This window comes from Sapajus apella, unplaced genomic scaffold (assembly GCF_009761245.1).
Source record: "Sapajus apella isolate SASKATOON/1434 unplaced genomic scaffold, GSC_monkey_1.0 scaffold40, whole genome shotgun sequence".
NCBI classification, from domain to species: domain Eukaryota; kingdom Metazoa; phylum Chordata; class Mammalia; order Primates; family Cebidae; genus Sapajus; species Sapajus apella.
Window position 1 is genome coordinate 10,890,603 of NW_022436980.1, and position 9,702 is coordinate 10,900,304.

Below are 9,702 nucleotides of genomic sequence, written 5' to 3' on the forward strand. Positions count from 1 at the left end.
TTAAAGAGTGCCTAGATATACCAAGCAGAATCTGTTCCTATCAAAAGATCATAATCATCTAACATTTGAAGCGTTACATTTCTAGCCTGCCTTATGAAAATGTTTAAGAAAGCCAACTCTATGCACATAAACCGGTACATCTAGATGAAATAGATAAATTCCTGTGTACTTACACCCTCCAAAGACTAAAACAGAAAGAAGTTGATTCCCTGAATAGACCAATAACAAGGTCTGAAGTTGAGGCAGCAATCAATAGCCTACCAACCGAAAAAAATCCAGGAACAAAAGGGTTCACAGCTGACTTCTACCAGACGTACAAAGAGGAGTTGGTACCATTTCTTTTGAAACTATTCCAAACAATACAAAAAGAGGGAATACTCCCTAACTCATTTTATGAGATCAACATCATCCTGATAACAAAACCTGGCAGAGACACAACTAAAAAGGAAAACTTCAGGCCAATATCCATGATGAACATCAATGCAAAAATCTTCAAAAAAAAAAAAAATACTGGCAAACCAAATGCAACAGCACATCAAAAACATTATCCATCACAATCAAGTAGGCTTCATCCTGGGGATGCAAGGCTGGTTCAACATACAGAAGCCTATAAATGAAATCCATCACATAAATGAAAATAAACACAAAAACCACAAAATCATCTCAATAGATGCAGAGAAGGCCTTCAACAAAATTCAACAGCACTTTATGCAAAAATCTTTCAATAAACTAGGTATCAATGAAACGTATCTCAAAATAATAAAAGCTATTTATGACAAACCCACAGCCAATATCATACTGAATGGGCAAAAATTAGAAGCATTCCCTTTGAAAACTGGCACCAGACAAGGGTGCCCTCTCTCATCATACCTATTCAACATAGTATTGGAAGTTCTAGCCAGAGCAATCAGGCAAGAAAATAAATAAAGGGTATTCAATTAGGAAAAGAGGAAGTCAAATTGCCTCTATTTGCAGAACACATGATTGTATACTTAGAAGACCCCCATCCTCTCAACCCAAAATCTCCTTAAGATGATAAGTAACTTCAGCAAACTCTTAGGATACAAAATCAATATGCAGAAATCACAAGCATTGCTATATACCAGTAACAGACAAGCAGAGAGCCAAATCATGCGTGAACTCCCATTCACAATTGCAACAAAGAGAATAAAATAGGAATACACTAACAAATGATGCAAAGGATTTCTTCAAGGAGAACTACAAACCACTGCTCAACGAAATAAGAGAGGACACAAACAGATGGAGAAATATTCCATGCTCCTGGTTAGGAAGAATCAATTTTGTGAAAATGGCCATACTGCCCAAAGTAATTTATAGATTCAATGTTATCCCCATCGAGCTACTACTGATCTTCTTCACAGAACTGGGAAAAACCACTTTAAACTTCATATGGAACTTTAAAAAAGCCCACATAACCAAGACAATCCTAAACAAAAAGAACAGAGCTGGAGGCATCATGCTGCCTGACTTCGAACTATAATATAAGGCTACAGTAATCAAAAGAAACATGGTACTAGTATCAAAACAGAGATATAGACCAATGGAACAGAACAGAGGCCTCAGAAGTAATGTCACACATCTACAACCATCTGATCTTTGACAAACCTGAAAAAAAACAAGCAATAGGGAAAGGATTCCCTGTTTAATAGTGTTGGGAAAACTGGCTAGCCATGTCAGAAAGCAGAAACTGGACCCCTTCCTGACACCTTACACTAAAATTAACTCCAGATGGATTAAAGACTTCAACATAAGACCTAACACCATAAGAACACTAGAAGAAAACCTAGGCAAAACCATTCAGAACACAGGCATAGGCAAGGACTTGACTAAAATACCAAAAGCACTGGCAACAAAAGCCAAAATAGACAAATGGGATCTAATTAAACTTAAGGGCTTCTGCACAGCAAAAGAAACAATTAGAGTGAGCCAGCAACCAACAATATGGGAAAAAAATTTTGCAAGCTGGATATTACCCCATCTGACAAATGGGTAATATCCAGAATCTACAAAGAACTATAGCAAATTTACAAGAAAATAACAACCCCATCAAATGGTGGGTGAAGGATATGAACAGACACTTTAGAAAAGAAGACATTTATGTGGCCAACAAACATATGAAAAAATGCTCATCATCACTGGTCATTAGAGAAATGCAAATCAAAACCACATTAAGATAGCCACAGTTAGAATGGTGATCATTAAAAAATCTGGAGACAACAGATGCTGGAGAGGATATGGAGCAACAGGAACACTTTTACACTGTTGGTGGAACTGTAAATTAGTTCAACCATTGTGGTGGACAGTATGGCTATTCCTAATGGATCCAGAAATAGAAATACCATTTGACACAGCAATCCCATTACTAAGTATATACCCTTAAGATTATAAATCATTCTATTATAAACATGCACACATATGTTCACTGCAGCACTGTTTATAATAGCAAAGACCTGGAACCAACCCAAATTCCCATCAATGATAGACTGGATAAAGCAAATGTGGCACATATAAATCATGGAATACTGTGCAGCCATAAAAAAGGATGAGTTCATGTCGTTTACAGGGACATGGATGAATCAGGAAACCACCATTCTCAGCAAACTGACACAAGAACAGAAAACCAAATACGGCATGTTCTCACGCATAGGTTGATGTTGAACAATGAGAACACATGGACACAGGGAGGAGAACATCACACATTGGGATCTGTAGGGGGGTGGGTGGATGGGGATGGGGAGGTATAACATTGGGAGAAATGCCTGATGTAGGTGACGGGGGGATAGAGGCAGCAAACTACCATGGCATGTGTATACCTATGCAACAATCCTGCAAGTTCTGCACATATACCCCGGAACTTAAAGTATAATAATTTTTTTAAATGTTTAAGACAGAAAGAAACTCTTCTCCATATGTCAGTAAGTGAACAGAGAAATGACCATTTTCAGCATAAAAGCAGCTCATGGGCCTTGTAATGAAAAAAATGCATATAAGATAGCACTTGCTTTGATGAGAAAACTGAGCTAATCTGAGTGAGGGAAAAAAAAAAAAAACAGTAACAAAACTAGAAGCCAGATTGGTATTTTGCATCATGTATGCTTGTTTGAAAATCTTTGGTTCTGAAGTAAATATTTGGCAGCCACAGTGATTATCAGTTAAAGCAATTTCAACAAAATAAGAAGTCATCATAAACGGGCTATTTGTCTGAAAGAGCAGTACCTATATTATAAAGATTATACTTCATGGCTTAACAACCATTTTCAAAATTTAACTCCTATTATCTTCCTATAAATTAAGAGAATATCATTTGTGTTCCATTATGCGATTACAAAAAAGTAAAAGTAAAAACAAAACAAAAAATAAACTGTCATGCCTAATTTTAGAATATTGTATTATGTAGCAATCCAAAACATTCAAAGTAAATTAAATAGTTTAACCTATGTGACAGGCAGATAAGCATTTCAAAAGCATAACAAAGTCCAATTATGTAGTGCAAAATGCAGACAGGAGTAGAGTCTAACATTATGCAGACATTTTCTAAATAAAAGCTCCCTGTAGGACAACTATACATAAACATGGGTAAGGTAAGCAGAGACTAGTTCTGTGGAACCGTTTGAAAGCAAAAGTCTGAAACACAATACATTTTTCAGGTAGGCACCAAGTTATCCTGAAAATTTCTCATGTTGGTTATTCTGACATTTTTTTTTTCATCAGATAGTCTAGTCACATCAACAACACATGTGATTTACCAGAAAAAAAAAAAATTCCCCGCTAACCAAAACACCATTCCAGATCCAGTACACATAAATATATCACTTTCATTGGAAGTGCTATTAGAATAATCTTTGTAACTAGCCCAAAGCATATATTTAAGAAGTTGTTATAAACTGTTTTGTGATGTTCATATGTTTAATTCTTACAATATCTGTTTCTTGATAAATACAGCATCGTGCTTTTAGCAAGAATGGAAACCTCAAAATAATCACCATTATGCTTCTAAGACTTATGGGAGAATAAAGTAGGATGGTCCACAGATATAAAATGAAATCCACAATGTTGGAATTACAAATGTTTAGAGTGGCCCAGATTAGAAGACAAGCCAAAACCACCACTAGAAGAACGAAATATAATATGGTCCAAGATGTAACCTTAAAGTTTTGTCTGAACCCTCAGTCTGAATTGTGAGGATTGATCCTCAGTTTAGTCCAGCCAGCAGAAATTGACTATACAATATTCTGTTGTATTCATTGTACAGACTGTGTACATTTAGTAGGTTCCTTTAATGTTACATTGTTGTACTTTTTGTCCCAGCAATTTGAGATATGCAAATTCCACAAGGTCATCAATAAGAACAGGCCATGCTTCTTCTTCATCATAATTAGACATGTAATCTGCAATCATTGTACTAAAGTCTAAAAGAAGATTCTGGGGGATCCAAGATGGCCAAATAGCAACACCTCTGGATTGCAGTTACCAGTGAAAATGCAGAGGGTGAGTGATTATCGCATTTCCAAACAAATTTTTACTGCCCACAGACCAGGAGATTCCCAGGCGGAAAAGTGCCACGAGCCTCGAGTTTGGCCATTTTAGCCAGAGCAGCAGGTATCCACACAAAAACTCACACAAATCCGGGTGCCTTTTCAACTGGTGACAAGAACACCTGGAAGACAGAGTCACCCATTCAACTGATAAAAAGGGGAATGAAACAGGGAGCCAGGTGATCTGGCTCTGCCAGTCCCACCCCCACAAAGACCAGCAATCTAAAATGCTCTGGATTGAGAGTTTCACAGCAAGCACAGCTGGACCCGGGACAGTCCACCTCTGTGGGGGAAGGGTATTTACCATTACCGAGGCAGTCCACCACTACTGAGGCAGTCCGCCATTACTGAAGCAGTCCCCCACTACCGAGGCCATCCGCCATTACTGAGGCAGTCTACCAGACATACAAAAAGGAGCTGGTACCAATCCTTCTCAAACTATTCCAAACAATGCAAAAAGAGGGAATCTTTCCCAAATCATTTTATGAGACCAACATCATCCTGATACCAAAACCCAGCAGAGACTCAACAAGAAAAGAAACTTCAGGCCAATATCCATGATGAACATGCAAAAATCTTCAATAAAATCTGGGCAAACTGATTGCAACAGCACATCAAAAAGCTTATCCATCACGATCAAGTAGGCTTCATCCCGGGGATGCAAGGCTGGTTCAACATACACAAGTCTATAAACGTAATGCACCACAAAAACAGAAACAAAGACAAAAACCACATGATTATCTCAACAGATGTAGAGAAGGCCTTCAACAAAATTCAACAGCCTTTATGCCAAAAACTCTCAATAAACTAGGTATTGACGGAACGTATCTCAAAATAATGAAAGCTATTTACAGCAAACCCACAGCCAGTGTCATGCTGAATGGGCAAAAACTGGAAATATTCCCTTTAAAATCTGGCACTAGACAAGGATGACCTCTCTCACCAATCATATTCAATATAGTATTGGAAGTTCTAGACAGAGCAATCAGGCAAGAAAAAGAAGTAAAGGGTATTCAATTAGGAAATGAGGAAGTCAAATTGTCTCTATTTGCAGATGACATGATTGTATATTTAGAAGACCCTATCACCTCAGTCCAAAATCTCCTGAAACTGATAAGCAACTTCAGCAAAGTATCGGGATACAAAAGTCAATGTGCAAAAATCACAAGCATGCCTATACACCAATAACAGACATAAAGAGAGCCAAATCAAGAACGACTGCCATTCACAATTGCTGCAAAGAGAATAAAATACCTAGGAATACAACTAACAAAGGATGTAAAGGACCTCTTCAAGGAGAACTACAAACCACTGCTCAACGAAATCAAAGAAGACACAAACAGATGGAGAAACATTCCATGCTCATGGTTAGGAAGAATCAATATCGTGAAAATGGCCATACTGCTCAAAGGAATTTACAGATTCAACGCTATACCCATCAAACTACCGATGATCTTCTTCACAGATCTGGAAAAAACCACCTTAAACTTCCTATGGAATTCAAAGAGAGCCCACATAGCTGGATCAATTTTAAACAAAAAGAACAAAGTTGGAGGCATCACACTACCTGACTCCAAACTACACTACAAGGCTACAGTAATCAAAACATGTTACTGGTACCAAAACAGACATATAGACCAATGGAACAGAACAGAGGCCTCAGAGGCAACACAACACATCTACAACCATCTGATCTTTGACAAACCTGAGTAAAACAAGCAATGGGAAAAGGAGTCCTTGTTTAATAAATGGTGTTGGGAAAGCTATCTAGCCATGTGCAGAAAGCAGAAACCGGACCACTTTCTGACACCTTACACTAAAATTAACTCCAGATGGATTAAAGACTTAAACATAAGACCCAATACCATAAAAACCCTAGAAGAAAACCTAGGCAAAACCATTCAGGACATAGGCATAAGCAAGGACTTCATGACTAAAACACCAAAAGCATTGGCAATAAAAGCCAAAATAGACAAATGGGACCTAATCAAACTCCACAGCTTCTGTGCAGCAAAAGAAACAATCATTAGAGTGAACCAGCAACCAACAGAACAGGAAAAAAATTTTGCAATCTACCCATCTGACAAAGGGCTAATATCCAGAATCTACAAAGAACTAAACAGATTTTCAAGAAAAAAACAAATCCATCCAAAAGTGGGAGTAGGATATGAACAGATGCTTTTCAAAAGAAGGCATATATGAGGTCAACAAACACATGAAAAAAGGCTCATCATCACTGATTATTAGAGAAATGCAAATCAAAACCACATTGAGATACCATCTCACGCCAGTTAGAATGGCGATCATTACAAAATCTTGAAACAATAGATGCTGGAGAGGATGCGGAGAAATAGGAACACTTTTACACTGTTGGTGGGAGTGTAAATTAGTGCAACCATTGTGGAAGACAGTGTAGCAATGCCTCAAGGACCTAGAAATAGAAATTCCATTTGACCCAGCAAATCCATTACTCGGTATATATCCAAAGGATTATAAATCGTTCTATTATAAGGACACATGCACACAAATGTTCACTGCAGCACTGTTTACAATAGCAAAGACTTGGATACCAAGCCAAATGCCCATCAATGATAGACTGTACAGAGAAAATGTGGCACATATACACCATGGAATACTATGTAGCCATAAAAAACGATGAGTTCATGTCCTTTGTAGGGACATGGATGAACCTGGAAAGCATCATTCTCAGCAAACTAACACAAGAACAGAAAATCAAACACCACATGTTCTCACTCATAGGCGGGTGTTGAACAAGGAGAACACATGGACACAGCATCACACACTGAGGTCTGTGGGGGGGATCTAGGGGAGGGACAGTGGGGGTGGGGAGTTGGAGAAGGATAACATGGGGAGAAATGCCATATGTAGGCGATGGGGAGGAAGGCAGCAAACCACATTGCCATGTGTGTACCTATGCACCAATCCTGCATGTTCTTCACATGTACCCCAAAACCTAAATGCAATAAAATACATTTTAAAAAAGAAGATTCCAAGTGTCTTTTGGAATTGATCATTTATGATGTTCCAATGAAAATTTATTCCATAAGTCTAACAATTTAAATCTTCCATCAAGCACTAAGTTCCAGTATGCAATGGCCATTTCTTGATCTAATCCTTTTTGTCCTGGATTCTTTGCAAAATTAAAAGTAAACCAGTAAAAATTCTTAAATCCTCCTGGTTCTTTCAATTCTTGTTCCATCTTGGTTATCTAGGCCTTTAGTTTTTCTATTCTGTCACATCCTAATTCTGTCATGCCACCCATGAACTCCCGTTTGGAAAACTCACACTGTGTTGCTACTCCGCACTTCCATGCAATAATCAACACACTAATCCTGGCTGGATCGAGTGCAAGGTTATCACAGAACTGCTGTATACAATCTATTCCAATTTTATTCTCCTCTTGAGAATCTTTGTATCTGTTGTATAGTTGTTCTAACTTCTTCCTGTCCAATGATCATTTTACACTCTCTCATATACAGAGTTCAGGATTTTGGAAGAAATTATCTGTTGCAACATCTAACTTCCAGTCATTTTGACATAGACAACTTACTGCTGTTTTTTCACTAGACTTTGTGAAGATCATAAACTGATGACTTCTGCGATGATTTCAACTTGTTCATGCTGGTGTCCTCCAGTCCTCTCCCAGGATACTTTCTATAATTAAAAATAAATGTAAAATTAGCCTATGGAATCTGTGATAACTCTTCTTCTATACAGAGACTTTCTAGAAGTTTTTCACCATTTCTTGTTTTGTGGCTAATTCTAGATGCTTAAACTTGTTTGAAAATGTATCTCTAAAGTGTTGCATCCTCTATATAATCCAAATACATTCAAAATAATATTCAGCAAAAAGATCAAGTCACCGATATAATAATTATTAAAACCAAGTGCTATTTTTTATACAAAATGATTCAGAATACAGTTTATGAAGGTAAATGTAACAACTGTTTGTTCTGTGTGTTATTCAGGCTGCCACATATAAAAGCACTTGAAACATAATTTATACTAGATCCTTCTGCTTATAGTACCCTAATGCTCTCCTCTTATAGAATGATGAGCCATATTTATTCTTAAAGTACAGTTTAAATATTACTTTCCTTTTTCTTTAGTTGTCTTTTTTCCCTTTTATTTCTTATAGCATACAACACAAGGTACTGAATTGATTTAGTCTATATCTATACCAGATTTTGAGATACTCAAAGACAGAATCTGTGTTCTATTTTCTTTTGGTGTCATCAGTAGCTAGTACAGTAACTAGAACTCAAAAAAGTATCAGTAAATAATCTTGAACTTAATTACAATAATGTAAATACTCCTTCTGCTTGAGAAAGCCCAAGCATGAACAGGGAGAAATGGGGGGGGTGAATATTTAATTTAAAGTCTGCAATGAAAAGACTATGTATTGATCCAGTTTCTCCTCACTAAAACTACTTGGGGAAGACATCATCCATATTTGACAGATGAAAGAATTGAGACTCAAAGAACTTGGTCAAAATCAAAGCTAATAAATGTTAGAACAAAAGCATTTGAACCCTCATCTTGTTCCAATGCTAGAGTTTTAGTTTTTCTTTTTAATGCACCTTTGTAAAAGATCAAAGAATATAACATACAAAAAGAAAGTTTTTAATCCACATTTTGCTAGATCTCAGTTTATAATCGACGATAGTCTTCAAATGTAAGTTAAGAACAGAAATATATCCCAATGTTTCCTTTTTGATTTATTTTTACATTGTTTATTTCTTAGACATTACATCTGCTATGGTTAGTTAAGATTGCTGTGAACTTGTATAATCTGAGATGGTTATTACTTTAAATGGTAGTTCTTAGTGCATGTAGATGATATTCCCAACTGTTCTACCTTCAGGTAAGGAAAAAGGGTACAACCAGTTCCTTGACCTGCATTCTCAACTACATGTTGTGCTTCTGCAATTTACACACATTGGGAAGTGTGCCTATTGGGACTTTGACTTTTGTTTGGTTTTTAGAAAAAGAAAGTACAATGTATTGTGGAACACATCCATAAAAAAATAAACCTTGTTGGATGTACAATTAGTGTGATTTATCTTGTTTGACTCCTTTGAGTACCTGAAATATTGGCTACAATACTCACATTTGAGTCTTCATA

At 36.9% G+C, this 9,702-nt stretch overlaps 1 pseudogene; it reads right to left on the reverse strand.

The window, feature by feature from the left end:
* Positions 1–4,303: 4,303 nt before the first annotated feature.
* On the reverse strand, positions 4,304–8,197 carry LOC116565341 (annotated as a pseudogene).
* Between the last annotated feature and the right edge of the window lie 1,505 nt (positions 8,198–9,702).